Here is an 18,807-nt window from a genome sequence, read left to right on the forward strand (position 1 = left end):
ACCAGTTTGTTTCAGTCATTTTTGTACACTTGACAGGATGCAGAGTAAACAATTAAATCAGTTAAGTTCAGTGGTGACATTATTATATTTACGTTTTGGCTTAATTGACAATAACTACTAATAACTATTTAAAAGTTCCTCTTTTTAAAAGACATATGCTAGTTGTCTAAGCTAACACCTTTTCACAAAACCAGTTGACCAGTAGTCTTTAGGCGACCTACAAGTCTACACATATAAGTGTCATCTACAGATACTCTCTCATTCTGTCTCTTTTGCCCTCCATGAACAAAACATCGGGTTCTTCAGCCCCTTGGATGGCTGTTTTTTTTATAACTTGCGTCCTAGATGCTAGCAAGGTTTTTGACAGCCTGTTGGTGTGGCGAAGGTTAGCTTCAGCATGGTGGATGTACAATCTTGATCTTGTTCACTGAAAACAAACAGAATATAAAGAACATCAGACTGAGCCTAACAGTAGGAAACAAATGAAGCACTTAAAGAGTTAGTTATTCAATAGGACATAAATCATTCTTTAAATGGTTGAGTCATCTAATCAGCAAATATGACAGCTTTTCTATTAGTTATCATTTTAAATTGGATGATTCATTTTTGTTTGACATAACTTCCCTTTTTTTTTAGCTGACAGCAGGGTCTATGGGACAGATTAACTGTAGTCCAACATTTAGCTATCTTTACTGACTTCATTATTAATGAAAACATGAACAAAATATTTAAAGTTAATGGAAACTGATCAACAGCTTTATTAGACATTGACACATAATGTCATTATGGAACAAATTGACACTTTAAGTATTGTGAGACTGTTACAAATGGCTACTCCAAACATCTCCCTTTGTCTAACACACACACACACACACACACACACACAAAGTTTCAGGCATGGCACAGTAAATTTTGTTGTACTCTTGTGCTATGACAATAAAGTCACTTCTATTCTATTCTATCATATTTCACACAGGATAACCATTAACATAACGGAAAACTCTGACATGCATGTCACTCTGTTCCTCATGTCACTGTAACAGTGTTAACACATTAGACTCTGCCAAAATAAATGGTCCTGAGTACAGTGACACTGCACAGGCTTTATTTATTTATTACTGTAGTTACACAAATACAGCACATTTACACAATCTACTTTAATCTATCTCCCTCAGAAGAAAATATTGTTGCAATACAGTTCCACTTTCTCTCCCAACATAAATAGGATTGTTTATCACAAGCCAAACAAGTTGAAACAATTTGTAATTACAAACAAAGAGACAATGCTCTTTGTGACTCTGGCTCATGGTTAGGGGCACTTTTCCAATTTCCTCCTGGCCTTCACACACTTCTGGAGTGTGGCGAACACTTGCAGGGGGAAAAATGTCCCTTGGAAAAACAATGTGCGACTATTCAATACCAGGTATATGTTTATATTTGCAATGTAGCCCTTTGTGGGAGCTGGATTGCTCAAATATTGTCTAATCTTAATTTTGATTAAATTTACTTTTCAAAAGTATCTCCTTACCAGAATATTTACATCAATACTAAAATAATACTAATAATTTATAATATTATAAATGATTTGAGAATTAATAACATCTCTTTTTACATCTTTCCATCTATCATAAGAGGCCCATAACTCTCAAATTATCTTGTAAAAACTTTGCAAATCAGCCAATTCTGTATCTCTTTAATCGTAGCTATATTATAAAAGAATTATCCCCTTTCATGATGAATATGTTCTATTTCTGTGTTTATCTATCCAGGGGCATTATATTGTCTCTTTGTTGCTGTCATCTCCCTCCACCTTGTGGTCTATTTGCTTCACAGCAGTTGAAGTCCAATGCTTCCTGTAATGTCATGTTTAACCACCAGGGGTCAGGACATTACAAGAAAAGTATCAACGTTTGAACCACATACCAGAAGTAAAAAGGAGCGCTTTGTGTATGGCAGTGAAAGATTTGCTCGCAATTGCTCCTTCTCACTTCATTTACCTTTTTCCTTCTATATACAGATTGTGAGGGATCACACGCACACGCACACGCACGCACGCACGCACGCACGCACACACACACACACACACACACACACACACACACACACACACACACACACACACACACACAGAGGAGCAGATGTGTTTTTAGTTTTTTTTCAGTTTTTATAGGAAAAAGCACTTCGTAATGTCACTTGTTTGTGACTAATTTCTCACAGTAAAGGTTTGTCCATCTAACAAGGAGCCTGAAGTTTACTTGAAACAGGACTCATCTTTTATTTTGTGGTCGATGTGCTTTGGAGGTGTTGATGGTGCAAACCAAACTAAAATAGATGCAGTAGGGTGGATGTCAGTATTTGGACGACAGAAGCTGGTACAACAACAATAACAAACTTACATAACCGAAGTCCCAATGTGACGACCCTCCACTGTCAACCAAGTATCTGCTGTGGTTTACAAGGTCAACCTTCAAGCACAGAAGACATAAAGACATTAAGACAAACAAAACTCTCTCAATTTATACCTAATTCATTGAAAAATATGAACTGGAAGATACTATACCCACAATGAACAATTTAACTCGACCACTCTAGCTCAACCTTGCAGTTCAAGGAGGATTAAAGAAGTCAAAAAACTACTTTTGAATTCTTATATTTTATATAAAAATGATATTAGACATTCAACAGACATTTCACAATTTTGTGCATCTCTTCCAGATGCAAAAAATTACAGAAAAACCTCACCAAATTTCCAAGAAAAACCCCACCAAAAAAATATTATACATAATTGGTTGTAATGGATGAAGCACTAAACCAAAGCTGCATACCGTAAGTTCCTCTGGACACAAGCTGACCGATTTTTCTATCTATGCCAAAAATGAAACTTTGCTACAAAACAGGAGCTGTTTCACTCAACCAAAAGTTTGCTGTTAAGCTGCCTCATTGCAAACACAAATACTGGAAATTAACTTCCTAAATATCAAACATGATTTATACAGTCCAATGGCAACTAACAAAACTAAATGTCTTAACTTACTGTATAATTCTAGAGTAAAAGCTTGATCAATCTAGATAAAGACTGTCTGCTTAATGAACGGTTAAAAGAACACCGGAGGTAGAGTGATACGTATTGAAAAAGTCCTGGGGCTGTTTTACTCTTCATCAGCACACATGGAAAGTCTCTCGTCTCTCATATAATGAAGTTTCTCATCTAAAAGAAGTTTAACTGTTTAAGACATCCTTCTCTCGTGTTTTACGTTGTATTTGCACTTTAATTACAATGATGCAATCCTTCCACATTGCGTCAAAGTTAGTCTAAGTACAAATGATAGTATGACTGTGCTGTTCTTTGTCTCAGTGTGTAAATAGCTGCTGTTGATTCAGTGGCTCCTCCTTATTTACTCTTTCTAATACAGCTTTACTGCAGACTCCCACATCCTCCGTACAACATTTCTTAAATGTTTCGTTTTCTTTGTCTTTTGTAAGCCTTTTGTTATATTCTCCTGATTTACCCTTTTATTTGGCTATTCAGAAAAGTATTTAAATCAGATATTCTCAACTATATAAAGATTATTTCCTGATATCAGTAATGTTTTTTTAAGTTTCGAGGTTCTGTGATTTGGCTGTATTTGCTAGGGACCACTGAGCAATAATTAACTAATTTATTTTAAAAAACATGAAATGTGCAACTTTTTTTAAAAATTTGTGGTTGTGCCATTTATCCTGATTTCAACAAGCACATTACAATTGAAATCGAGATAATTTGTGTTTGTGGGTCTGTGTATGTGTGTGTGTGTGTGTGATTGATTCTGTACAGATAGTGGACATTCTTGTCTTTATTGAGGAAGTACCTCCAATATGAAAACATCAAAGCAAAAACAGCAGGAATGCTTTTTCCATCTTCTGTGCATATTTGGATGTCAAAGGGACAATGATTTAGGTCTAACCAAACTTCTGTTCTTTTATAGTTTTCTATCTTCACCCTTCCTCCATTGAAATTTTAATGCATATGGTTTCAATCAATCAGTTATCTCAGAACACTTTACATATAGAGCAGATCTTTACTGTAGTGTTTGTAATATTTAAGAGTCCCGAAATGAATCCACTGTAAGTGAGCTCTTGGGTAACAGTTAGGCATGTAAAGATTAATCGCGAGGCAGTTAAAAATCGATTCAAAGGTGTCAAGGTTCACATCGACCCTCTGCAAAACGAATTGCAGTTATTTAATTTTATTTTCTATATACCGCCAGATCACAACAGAAGTCATAAAGATACCCTTCCTATAGAACAGGTCTATACCTTGTCCTTTTATTAAACAAACTAAATAGTCTTATGCTATTTATTTTAACTCTGAATTTCCGACTTCTGAGGTTATGCCGTGTTCCATTTACCTCAGAAGTCAGAAGTTAGAAGTCGGAAATTCAGAGTTAAAATATTATATTATTAAGGTATAATAGCTCCACAGCAAAGAGTGTTAGGGTAAACATAGTTGTTTGACTTGTGGAAGACGATACCTGATTTAAGAGTTTGCTTTATACAATGCAGGGAGTGCTTTTATTGCTCAGAAATGACCATAAACAATTATATCAGTAGCAAACACCCTGCAGCAGGAAGTTGCGACATTTTTCAATGTATTGTCTTTACATCATATTTTGAATGTAGGCTTGGGGTTATAACGCTGAAAGTTCTTATAAGTTGTCACTCCTTAGTTTCCATTATGTTGAGGCATTGCTCTGTCTCTTACAATGAACTCAGACAATCACACTTTATCATGAAGCAACCACTAGCTCAGGAATTTTGATGTCTGGTTTCAACTTCACCACGATGACTTTGGCGAACGAATGGCCAATCAATGCAGTCCAGGTTCATCTTCAGTTGAGCGTTGCTTTTTTCACTTACTACTCCTGACCTGTCTCTTTATCTTGATGTTGTTTTTCTCTCTTTGTCATCATTGTGCTGTTTTCTATGTTTACATTGCTTTCTTTTTCCTTCTTAGCTATGTGTTTGGACACACTTCTGCCCCTCTTGATTGACATCCATTCACTTTTTGTTTGGTTTTAAATTGAGACTTCATTGGCAGATGATGTAAAACAAATGTCATTATTTGTGTGCCACTTGAAACCTGACCCATTATGCAAAGAAACTAGAAGACAACAATGATTGAAGTGTTTTTGAAAGGAAAGATCAGAACTACTCAGTCATATAAAGCAAGAAATCCTGAACAGACTTTTTTTCCAGGTTTGTGATTAATCATTTCAAAATAGTTTCAAGAACAGAACGCTAGTGTTTTACACTCTTACTGCCAAAAGTTTTCTCTTCCATAATTGGAATATGAATACATTTTCCATGGCAGGTAATAGATGCCTAATAACAGGCTAGAAGGCACTGACACTGAAAATGTCACTGACATTTATTACCATCTTTAGTTACTGTTGAGGACAGATCAGTGCCTCTGTGTATTCAAACTTTTTAGTGCATCTTGTGTACATACATTTTTTATTTATAAAAAATGTATAGTTTATATTTACTAAATTGTTTGATGTAATTTGTCATTTGATGTATTTGATTTTTGTGTCCATATTTGGAGAATAAAGCCCCAGATTTTCATTTTGTAATTTTTTTGAGACATCATAAACAATAAACAGTAAATTTGTTTTTCCTTGCGCATCCTGTTTTTTTACAGCTCAAAAAAGTAAAGACATGTGATTATAGCTGGCTGTTATCGCTCCCCCCATCCAAACAACACTGTAATCATACATTCCTGCAGGAGACAAACAATTCAGCCGTAAATCAAATCACAAAAAAACATAAATTTGCTATATTTAAAAAAATTTTTTTATTCCTTCAGTGTCTGACGCTCCAAGCTGAAACAACAGGATTATGTCTCGCATGTTCAGAATACATAGTGCTGCATTCAACATGTCCTCTACTCTAAGGTCACATCTTTGGTTGCCATGGTGATGGACCAGCACACCTCAGAATAATTAAGTGATTTCTGATTGGTGTTACCAGCTCTCCTGGGCTGAAATATTGAAAAAAATAAAATAAAAAAATAAAAATCAATAGACTGTCTTAACACATTTCTGCATACATGGAGCATGCACAGTATAGATGCGTATAATAATATTGTATTTGATGTGCATGTGTGATTATGCATGAGCATTTGTGTGTACTATTTTTTTGAATGCTTTCACATCACCGTATATAATGACCTTTATTGTGTGAACATGTGTCTATATAGACTGACAGATATAGTTATGGACGGTTGGCTAGGCAGCCTGTCTACGTGGATGTATACGTGTCTCTGTGTCCCAGGAGAGCAATGCAGTGTGACTGTTCTCACGGGATGGGGTGTGTCTGAGCACCTATCCCAGGGGCATCCCCAACACAGCCTGGGCTTAGATAGTCTGTCTGACCCCTCTGTCTGACCCCTGCCTGGTCCTCCATCGGGCCCCACAGGCCCTGCCCTTGTTGGCGTCTGTTTGAGCCCCCTTGGCAAAATTCTTTCAGGTCTAGTTTATAAAGTAGAAGATACTTCTGTCACTCATACACTTACCTTCTGAAGAGTACAATATCAGACAAACTATGCAGAAAGCAGCCAGGACAGTGAAAACTAAATCAAGTCTCAGAAAGCTTTTGAACAGGGCTGAAAACTCATATTGACTTCAAGTGTGTCCAATCAAGCAATTTCCTCAGAAACAACCAAAACATACGGAATTGCGCTCTAGCTGACAACCAAAGTTCAACTTTAAAAGTGACACAGACAAGTTTGAGGCTTTGTTGTTTCACAAGATTGTGTGTACCCCCTCAATAAAACAGTATGAATGAAATAATAGTCCTCTTTCAATTTTTATTGAGCATCATCAGATCAAAATTTCAAATGATTTGTTACTGAATACTTTTAAACTTACCCATATATTCTTGCTTTATGGTTAAGGCTAATTAACAAATGTCAGCATGCTAAAAAGTTAAAGTGTGATAGTGAATATGCTTATATACATGATTAGCATCAGTATCAACGATATTATGTCAGGAGCAAAAAAAATTAAGAGATAAGAGACATTTTGCTCTGATGTTGAAGCTAAAATGCCACTTAATTGTTGTCATTTTGAGTTAAAGGGTTTGAAAATATTTTTCAAAAGCAATCCAACAAATTGTTAAAATGTCATCGCTTCCTGATCTTACATCTATTGAGAATAAAATGTAAAGTCAAAATCCAGAGGGACATTAAGCCAAATGTCATAATAGAATACCTTGGTTAATAATTCACTTCCAACAATTGGACAACAGCTAATGTTTGTATACAACCTCTCCTTGCTTGGTGATAAATATTTCTAGAGGCAAGGCCTTAATAAGTAAGTGAGTAAGACTTTATTTATATAGTCCTAAATACCTTTCTAACAGTAATGTAAGCCAACAAACTTCAGTGCTAATGCTAACCCTGCAACAGCAGCTAATGGTAGTGTTAGCTGGGGATTATTGCCTTTCCTATTGTATCATGTAACACATTCTTACAGTAATATTAGCTACTAGGCTATTGATGCTAAAGTTACCTCTTACTGTCAAACAGTAGCAAATATGGCGTCTACTTTGAAATATGGCCACCAATCTTTTCTGATTAAAAAATAATCCATCGTGTTTTCAGTTGCTGATAAAATCTGGATGTAGTGAAAATAATTAAACATTTGTTGGAAACCCTACAAATGTTTGACTTGCAACCTGCAACACAGCAGTATGAGAGTTTCAGCAGTATTTGAGATTACAACCTCGACTGTGATGTCAGAGAGAAAAAGGCTGCCATGTCAGTAGTGACAGTCAACATTGAGATATGTTACTTATATCACACACATCAAATATTTGCATATATTTCTTCAGTTTTAAACTTTGGAGTGTAGAAGCACTACTTGGAATTGCCTTATTTCCTTTTTCCTCATGTGAACAAGGTATTACAACCTGGATCAACAGTACGTGACAAAAGAGGGAAACCACACACAGTCTGCAACCTTAATATGCAATATATTTTGATTAAATTAACCAGTTACAAGGTTTTAAGCTTGTGAGGAAGTTGTGTGTATGCAGTGTTAAGTGTGTGTATAAATATGAGTCCAACACAATACAAACAAATGCTGAAGGGAGTCTGCAGGCCAGGGAAGAGAGAGGACTGAGTAGTTTGGCTTTATAGCTTCCTGAAACCAGCCTGCTCAGATGTACTGCATTACATGTGGGTGAACTCTTCTCAGACTCCACCCACATCTACCTGCAACAAGGAAAATAAAACCAACCAAAGAAAAACACAAACAAGAGGCCAACCCTGAGGCCATCACAGAGGGAAAAAAAAACAGAAACAGGACCACCATCAGTCCAAAACTGCAGACAGAAACATTTGCTAGGTATAGTCAGAGAAGTTTAAATCCTGTTTTCTGAAATGTAGATTCACTGACATGCATCTCAAAGCAACGCTGTGCCAATGCACAGTCTTACAGAAACATAGCTGTAAATGCCTAGTCTTGTTTTTGGCTGTAACCTATCCTTTTACAAGATTTAAGCTGCACATGTTGCTAGCCAATGTTTGTGCAAGGTTTTGGATCTCCAATAGTGATTACAGAGGATTTGGTTACAAATTCTGCCCTTGTTTGCTTTTTTTCAATTTATTTACTTTCATGGCTTGCAGAATCAATGACCCAAGGTTTTGACATATAGTCCAACTGCAACAGCCAATGTTTGATCAGGCAGGAGTTTACTATGTACAGCATGCGTTAGAGGAGGATTAGTGCAGTAAGAAAGTAGGGCAGATAAAGCAGATAAGGCAGACACATTTGCTTCCTGAAATATCTGAGTGCTAGTTAAATTACGAGTGACATTTTCACGTTGGCCTTTCAGATTAGAGATGCACACATCTGTCGGGGTAACAGTGGGGAACTGTGTCAGTGGGCGCAGGACCAGTTTATCTAAGCCGCATGGCAGCATTGTGCATTCAATCTACTATTGCAGCTAACGGCCAGAGCCAACAGGCATTATCGGCTACAGTAAGGGGATTAAGCCGCCATGTGGGTTCACACACTGACAGGGAGAGGAGGGGCAGGGGGAACAGGAAGTGAAATATACAGGGGAGAGGAAGTGGGGGGTATGGAGATTGAGGGAGTAGAGATTAAGAGATTTTTCTTTTCATTTTACAAACTCACTCACGGTTCTCTGCATGATAGGGAAATCCCAGCAAAAACAAGCACAAGGCGAATCCTGCTTAGAGTTTATTACTGGGAAAATGATAGCTAGTGCTTGTGTAGCATGTCAGCATAAAGACCTCCAACTGTGTTTTCATTTTGAGAAAAATCCTTTAATAGTGCTGACTAGTGAAATGAAATTAAACTGACTGAATTTAGAGCCCTCCATCCTTAATATTGAAGGCCTAAGACGCTTGTGATTTTTATGAGAAAAGTATCTGTGGATGAACTGAGGGATTATTTAGGGAATAAGCAAGCATGGGAAAGTATTCCAACTATTAGGGCAGGAGGAAAGAAGAATCAATTGTGAAACCTGGCTAATTCAATGCTATATTAGTAATACATGCAAAGTAATGTATGTGTAAATCATAAGTAAAGTATAATTATGTAAATTATTTATGCAAGGAGATCCATCAAACATTTATTACAATGAGCCTTCCTCTCTGTTAAAACAGTAAAAGCCCTTACCTGCCAAGAGTCAAACAAAGAAAGCGGTATCCTCAGCTCAATTGTCCTGGCAGACCTAAACACACGGCGTACTGTGACAGACTAACCTACCACAGGAATTGACAAGAAGCCGAGGAAGACAATGCCAATGAGCAGACTAAGTGACCAGAGGCTGGTACTGGAGAAGGGCAGACAGAGGCAGAAAGGAGAAAATTAACATTCGTTCTGGAGAAAAGAAAACATGTGCGGTGATGGCTGATTAATATTTAATTTCCTGCTGCATCAGTAGAGACAACCAGAGGGATTTATATCTTGGAAATGTATAAATAGTCTTGTACCTACCGACCATATTTTCATGCTGCATCTCCGTTTTCTATCTTTCTAAGGACTAATTCCCTCTTCCATCCCTTTGTTTTCTTATCAGTAGATGAACACTTGCTTTGTTTATGATTAATATGCACTACATGTTTTTTGTTTCATTTCTTTACATTGTATTTCATAATTGAATGCATTTAAAGAAAATTCACCAGGATAGAAACGATTTTCAAGGTGATGTCACCATTAGAGTTAAAGAATCCATAGTTGTTATGGCAGCGTAGAACCTCCTCCCTGCAACCAGCAATTCTCCCAAGAGGTGTTGATGACATCATCATCATGGAAGCACTGACGTATTTAAACTCAAGGTCAGCCACATCCCCTTTAAGAGGAGAGTATTTAAATCTCTGCTGTAAGTCACTGTTCAAACCGTTTTCTTCTTTATTCGATTAATCCACTTTGATCATATTGAGCTCCTTTATCTATAACCTTGATCAACCTTGATTAACCTTTAGCTGTTTTGCTGAAAGCTATTTACTTCACCTGCACCTTTTCAGTGTTTCCATACAAGGTGTGATTGCACTATTCTTTTGTCAGGGCCGCATGAAGGATGAGTCTTAACACAGCAGAAACACTTTGAGAGGAAGCCTAAACAATGCAGTCACACCTACTTCTCATTTTCAAACATTGTGTTAACTTTCTTATTAATCAGAATGATCTCTACACCGCACAGACACAGTTACAGCAAGATACCTCTCATATACACACAACTATAGATGCACATACCAATATACGTATGCCTTCCAATGTCATATATTGCTAAATCATTGCCTTACATATATCGTTTCATGTATGATTGCAAATCCGCACTATAAACTGCATTAGGACAACATCTAAACCTTATCTAAAATGACATTTTCATGCAGTGTCATATGATTACTTTAAGTAAAGTATACTCTTGGATTATTAAACATTATTATTTTGTATTTTCCTGACCGTTCTTCTAGATGTTGTTGAGTAAATATCTAAGAGGGGTTTAGTAAACCCTGCAGCCTCTGACTATCTGAACCTGAAATGTTACTCATATTATGTTGCAGCTGATTTCATCTCAGTCCTTTGGCTGTGTTGCAAGAAGCCAGATCACATATCATATCAGGAAATGCCAGTTGGCCTGCAGGAACCCTGAAAAACTGAATACAGTGCTCTGTTCTCGAAGGTATCCTATTGAGTTGTATTGTGCTCATCTCTTTCAGTAGGTTTTTCAAAGCTTAACTTGAAGAGTTACTGGAAAACATAAAAATGAAACATCCCCAGCACAGCTACTGTCAGTACATTAAGCAGACCCTCCAAGAAGTCACAATGTTGTGCTCTCAAAATGAACATGAAGTCAACCACTTCCAATGTATGCGTGAGATTGCAATTTTGCCCGATCTCCTTTCAGTATATTAGACCAATCACTCACAGTAATAATAATAATAATAATAATAATAATAATGATAATAAATTAGATTTATATAGTGCTTTTCTAAATACTCGAAGACGCTTTGACAGGAAAGTAGTAGTCAGTAGTAGTCCTCGCTGGATTGGATACCTTGTGGAAGACCTCAAAGGTTTGCTTCTTTACAGTCTTTTTCTGGTAGAAGTTTATGATCCAAAACCATGTTGGTGAAAACTTGTGATAGTTGCAAAAGGAATTAAAACAATGCAACTTGCATTTTAGATAAAATAACCCCTGCTGTTAGATCAGGCATTTTATGTTGCAACAACACCAAAACAAAATCTGCGAAATCTTCGGGCACTTGGTTGGATTAGTCCGCCAATAAAGGTAGTTCCAGTGCTCATGTGTTAAATGCATGACTCCACAATCAGGCAGAGCATGGTCTCTCCTCAACATGTACCAAATGTTTTTGTTGCCCCTATGGTAGCCCCAGCATATACGAGCAACAAAAAAAAGCTGGATCTGCAGAGCACCTTTTCTGTTTTGCCCAAGCTGTGTATGCACGAAAAGGCAAGCTTGAGCATGTGCACTGTACACAAGAGAGACCAAAAAATAATGGTTACTTTTTATAATTTCTGTCATATTTACCCTTTTCAATGCTGTTTGCAACTCAAACAATGGGTCAGTGATATAGACTGACATAGTTGAATCAAACAATGACTCAGCAATATAGGCTTTAACTGTTTTTGCACAAAGAGGGCCCGATTTGTGACTTCAAACTTTTCTTTGAACATAAGATGTGGGACTATCAAAGAAGATGTGGTTTTTGAGAGTCTTGACATTTCAGATTTGAAAGAAACCAGAAAATGTCATATGAGAAACAGAACAAGCACATCTTTTCCCCTCACTTGTTTTTGTTCTTCTGACCCGCTCCTTATCTGCACAAAGACATGTAGTGACCAAAAACTGAGTAGGAGGTAGAAACAAGAGACAGAGAGAGAGAGAGAGAGAGAGAGAGAGAGAGAGAGAGAGAGAGAGAGAGAGAGAGAGAGGGTGGGCTGGTGAAAAGAAGAAATATCTGAGGCCCTCCATGCCACTAAGTATCGTATGACTTCCGAAGCAGCACTGCGGGTAAAGGAGCTGGAAAAGTGGAGGGAGGGGACGTATGGGGAGAAGGGCGTGTTGATTTCAGCAAATCAGAGTCCTCGCTCGCTCAGTCTGGTTTATGCTGGTCAGGCCTGAATGTTCCCTCAGATGTCCTGTGGGAAGATTGTGTTCTGCGAGTGTTTTTAGGTCTACATATTTCTCTTTAACGTTACCTCGGACTCAATGTTGACTCCTGGCTAATGGTCAAGAGAAGACTGAAATGATGGAGAAAAGTCACCACCAGACATTTGATTTTACATTATGACATATGACAAAAAACGGGCCGATAGAAGAGTGTTTAAAAAAAACATTACTTATGTAACACTGCGCTAACCAATATAACTGAACCAATAGCACATGGTCACATATGTGATGTATTTACATTGCGATTGCAACCTCCCTGCAACTGCAATCTGCTCATGGGAGCCTGAATTTGAACTTGGTGCTGGCCAAATTGAAACAAACGACAAACTTAAAAATGTCTGTGAAAGCTAATCATTTATTGTTTTGCCAGTTGAGACAATTAATAAACAAATATATTTATTCTTTACCATTGCCATCTATCCTTTCTTTCATTTGTTTACATTTCTTTTATCATTAAATTCTCATTCTTTAATTGTAGGAGTTACTTGTAGCCATTCATTGACAACGTATTGTGTGGCCCACAAACCGCCGATGATTTATGTATTTTACCCTCTTTTCATAGAAAATCATTAGCCCTATCACAAGATACATTTCTTTTTGTTAGTTGTTGTGTTTGTGACTGTCTGCAGAGACCCTGTCCTCTGCCTGTATTTTGATGTTGTGGTTGACTCTGGACGTTTCTAGGTGTGGAGTGGTGGCCTTTCACCCAGCCAATGACAGTGCGCAGGTGACTTTGGGAATGGATAAACCAGCGGATATTGCGGATGAGGATGTAGCGGCAAAGAAGAGAAAATGTGATCCTAGTGAGGTGAAACGTCAACTGGATAAAGCTTGATCCAAAATAAGGGGGGAACCTCGGGTTGGCTCTCTCCCCTTGACTTGGAGTTGGTCTGCTTTCTGTTTGACAGGCATGTCCCAAACTGCAGCAGTTAGCTTGTGCTAGCTTGCTAAATTATTGGCTTTTCCAATACACCAACTTTTTTATTCTGAGGTAGCTTGCAGTGTTGGTACAAGCAGAAAACATACACACTTACAGTGGGCGTGCGCTTCTGGTGACAATTTGAATGTTGTGTTTTTCTAAGCTGCAATCAACAATGATACTGACTTTACCTTTAAATAAACCATATTATTGGAAAAGTGTTGCTGGGTGTGTCCGTTCTAAAATAAAAACTGGAATTGTTTCAACAAAATGTACTGACTGTGTTATTGTTTTTTCCTTTTTGGTTGCTCTTCATTCAAGTCTGAAGAGCCTTTTCCCATGCGGTCTGCCAAGTAACGATGACATTACACAAGTTGGAATCCAATGTGTTCTCGAGTCCAATAATTGAGAGGAATGTTAAATGTCTGTTGCTTCCCTGTCAGACCATTATTGTGGCCTTATGTAGAGCATCTCTAAAGGAAAGAGATATGGAAAAGTCAATGATTTGATGCAGAAAAGTCAATGATTTGATGCAGAAAAGTCAATGATTTGATTTCCTTTCGAATAAATCTAAATCTCCACCCCTGAGTTGGCTGAATTCATTAAATGATAGACGACCTAACTGCGCACAAGTCTGCATGGAGGAAATCAGGCCCCAACCGACTGCTCTGTCCTCTCTGTAAGTTATTGATTGACCTCAGCTGAATGCAGGTCATTCAGTCTCACTGAGATACACAGTGACATAAACATATGCACATGTGCACGATTACACAATGTTGTAACTTGATGCATGCAAATGACCTGCATTGTAGTGCGTGGTGTCCTGTTCTGACAGCAGAGAAGCACAGAGGCAAAGCATACAGACATGATGACCTCAACTATTGCAGCTAGCTCACTCTACTTATTACAGAAGGATTGCAAAAAGAGCTATTACATATTAGAACCCTGTTTCCAAAAGAGTTAGGAAATTATGTAATCTTTATATTGTCTGTTAAATCTAACACACCACAGAGATGAACCAAATCCCATCAGACACGCTTCAATAGTCCTACATCACCTATGGGCAGCGGTGAAGTGCAGGGTTTATGCAGGTAGGTGGTGTATACCAAAGTATTTTTCAGTCTCGATAAACAACTTCTAAATCGCCTCTGATGCACACCATGCAGTAGAATGCAGCAATTTTTTTCCCCCCCCCCTGTCTCTTTTTGACTTTTTCTCATAGTTGCCTTGGTTGCTTGGTTGGCTAAGAATATATATAGACTGAGAATGGCGGTTCATTCTTTGCCAATACCATCATCTGGGATATCTAGCGACGGATCAGGGGTCACCACTTTAACAGCTCTTTTCACAGAATCATCCATGCAAAGAACACTGATCTGCTGTTTACTAAATTAACCTTAGCAGGTGTTGGTTTATTTAAAAATAAATCTAAATTCAAGGCAATAAGAGGCAGGGCGACGCCAATGCAGACGAATTGGTTGCTTTCAGTGCGAACTCGGCTAGAAAAAATTTATGTTGCACAAGGGTCTACCTGTCTACCCTGTTGGAAAGTAAACCAAAGGCAGTCGATCTGAGTCCAGGTGTGATGGAGAACTGAACACTACAAATACTTCCATGATCTTAAGACTGCATGTCCTCTCTGCCATCTCACTAGCTGAGCAGCTCAGCTAGAATGTGTAGCTCATCCTGTTCTCCAAACCAAGAAACCAAAAACATTTGTGCATAAATTATGGGAATACCTTTTCCAAGCACCAATGCACCATAAGCTATGAGGGAAAATACTCTGTCAGCATTTTGGACCGAGCCTCAGAGCAAACAAGCCAAAGGGAAATGGCGGTGTGAAAAAAGTGGGGAGGAGTAGGTTAAACATTTGAAGCTCAAATATGTGGGGCATAAAAACAGCTTTCCAACACATGGTGTGGTATAAAGGTGCGTCTTAAATAGATCCCTTGTGTGGCTGTACGTAGAGTGTGGATGATTAACAGAAATGCAGGTCCGTGTTTGTGAATGGGGGAGGGTCGCATACAAATGTGTTATGGGGTGTGGGGATGATAAAAAAAGATCCACAGCTACATGAAGCGCTTGGTCTGAAGGACAGTAGAAGAATTATCGCAGAGACATTCAAAAACTGATTAACTTGAAGAAAACATATTAATGCATTTAAATGATACAAGATAAATCTACCTGTAAATGTAGTAATTATTGCTTATCCCCAAATATACACGTTCTGAAACACATTTTAATACCCAATGACAGCTGGGCCCTCAAAGTATGAATGGTACAGATATTGGACAGACAGATGGATGGATGGATGGATGGATGGACAGTTAAAACCCTGAAAGTCGCATGTATGATTTGTTCTCACAAAGACCACAACTGCTTCTCCAGTTTGCACCATATACTCTATAAAGTATTATATGACTGCAAGATTATTTGTAAAAAAAATAGCTTAGGAAGACTTTAGATGACTTACATGTATAGAGTATGATTGATGTGATTGATGTAGTAAGTTAATACAGTTAGGGTTGAGCATTTTCCCACCATTGCCTATCAGGTGCCTACAGAAGTCAACAGTTATTGGAATAATTCAAGCAGGCTACAACAGACACGGGAGGATAGTGGTAGGCAGGGCATGTGAGTGTGATTACACAGTGTAAATCCGTAAATAATTTCGGGAGGCCCCTCCTGGTCACATAAAGCTCTAGGAGATCAGACGGGGGTTTAGGGGCCTTACCGTCACTTCTGGTTCTACAGAGGGGCAGTGCATCTGAGTCTATGCACATATCTGTGGGGAAACACAAAGAAATAAAAGCAACATATGTGGAATATTGGTATTCTCACTCATTGTTTTATTGCGTATCATAAAAGAAAGACACGCCAGCAGCTCTGTGAAGCTACATATGGGTACATTAGAGGCTGAATTGTTTACCTAATTTCTCTTCTAATTTTAGTGTTTTAGCATGCTATTTGTTGCTAAGCACCTAGCACATGATCATTAACATTAAAGGTATAGGAATAATTCAAATGAACTTGATTATTAGGTTGGGAATCAGAGGGTCACTGGTTCAAGTCCCAGCACGGACCAAGTCTGGAAATTGGCCTGGTAGCTGGAGAGGTGCCAGTCCACCTCCTGAGCACTGCTGAGGTGCCCTTGAGCAAAGCACCTAAGGAGCACCCACTGCAGGCAGCCTCCTCACTCTGGAACCTCTCCATTAGTGCATGTCTATAGGTTCCTGTTTGTGCATGTGTGTGTATTTCGGCCTATGTTTGTGTAGCATGTTAACTAGACAGAGTGTAAAAACAAATTTCCCCTCATGGGATCAATAAAGTATACATTATTATTATTAACTTCATTGTTTGAACCTAATTACATTGGGAACCCATCTGAAAGTTAAGCTAATTTCAACTTGCTGTGTTGCCAAACGAATAACGAGGAATCACAAAAGTCAATTCAAAGCAATCCATCTAATGCAGCAAGTAAAGCCAAAAGCTTCATATTCATCCAGTTCTCACCAAATTACATTCAAAATAATTGAATGTGGGGGAGTAAAGTTTTGCTGTATCATTACTTAGCCTTGTCATGCCTTCCTTTCCTCTTTCCTACATTTGTTTTAAATTTAAGCTTTAGCCCTCTCATCATGACTCAGCGCCTCTCAGCTGTCATGCCTGCTTATGTACACACATTCCTTTTGGCTTTTCCTTCCTTGAAAGCCTGGTTTTTCAGAGAAGTCCTCCAGATACATCGCTTCTGGCAGATGAAAAAAACAACTTACAGACAGTGAAAGCCTTCTTGTACTCCACCTGGGCTCAGCTGTACAAAAAATAGAAAGAATATAAAAGGTAAGGAGTTACTAGATGGTCACATTGAGATGTAGAATCAGGTTTCCTCTTGATCTCCAACTTTTCACTTCGTTTGTCAGTCTCTAGATCTCACCTGTTGCTTTTTAAGCTACCTGAGACAGCTGTGCTTTGTTGTCTGACATGTTCTTTTCTTCGTGTCCCACTTTCAGAGGTCACATGATGCTTGTGCTTGCGTGATGTTATTCAGATAGTCTACACTATCAAGCAGTAACTTGACCCGATATAATTAAAATAGTTCACTGTGGACAGTAAATGAACAGCTTGGGCTTTGTGATTAACCACAAGGGAAGCTTAAGAACACAGAACAAGCTGTTGGAAGTCTGAGCTAAAACCAATTAAATAGCTTTTAATTGGCATTTTAGAGCGAGTATTTATTTATTTATTTTTTTTAACAATTGACGATTTTTATGGCTACATGCATGTAGTATCAGACATAGAACTATTGTAATACAATAATTTTATCATTGACATCATGACATGGTGATGTTACATTGGGGTTTTTAATTCCCTCCTTTTTTATTTAGCTAGCAGGCTAACAATGGCTAATAAGCGCCAAACATACAGCAGCTGAGGCTAAAGCACATTGAATTTGTTTTGTAGATTTTGAACATAACCACATTTGAGCAAAATAGATTATATTTCATCCTCAGTGGGACAAGAAGGTTTGTACCTGTACATAGGTTTTTTTTAAAAAAAGCTCTCACTTGTTCAGGTGTTTCAGTTATTGTGTCCACATGCTGTGAACAAAGTGGTCCTTTAGATTGAGGCACTCTCTGCAGCTGATGTTATCGATAATATCTAAAGGAAAGATTAGACCTGTTAACCCTGGCAAAGTGTGCTTGTGTCCGCAGAAAAATATTTGACTGAATGCTTCTATTTGTATCTGAATGTGCATTATATATTTAACAAAATTGACACATTTTAATGACAATATAATCCCCCCAAAAAAACCTCATAACCCAACCCATGGATATAAACACCTATCAATCCCCCACCCCACAGAAACACACTGATACACACACACACACACACACACACGCACACTAACAACCTGAGATGAGGTATGCAAATTAAGGAGAATATATCTAAACCCTGGGACAGAAAGGAATACATGTCCTGTCTGCATTCGAGCAGTCTAATTGTAAATGGTAACAGCAAAAACTCCTCTCCACAGCATGTGTGCATAGTGTGTGTGTGCATTGTGTGTTTTTATAGATGTAACCTTTTCTAGAAAAACTCTCTTGGCTCTCATGTGTCTGTGGGCTCAGCTATTCAAGTTGTCCCTCCTCACAGAGTAATGCACTTCTTCACAGAATCAC

At 38.0% G+C, this 18,807-nt stretch overlaps 1 long non-coding RNA gene across 1 annotated transcript; it reads right to left on the minus strand.

The window, feature by feature from the left end:
- Window positions 1–28: 28 nt before the first annotated feature.
- LOC136180467 (uncharacterized) lies at window positions 29–10,104 on the minus strand. The gene is made up of 3 exons (XR_010667119.1): window positions 9,687–10,104; window positions 2,397–2,465; window positions 29–427 (listed from the first exon to the last, which is right to left on the minus strand). It is a non-coding gene; the product is annotated as an uncharacterized lncRNA (long non-coding RNA).
- Between the last annotated feature and the right edge of the window lie 8,703 nt (window positions 10,105–18,807).

The sequence above is a fragment of the Labrus bergylta genome, chromosome 11 (assembly GCF_963930695.1).
Source record: "Labrus bergylta chromosome 11, fLabBer1.1, whole genome shotgun sequence".
NCBI lineage: Eukaryota > Metazoa > Chordata > Actinopteri > Labriformes > Labridae > Labrus > Labrus bergylta.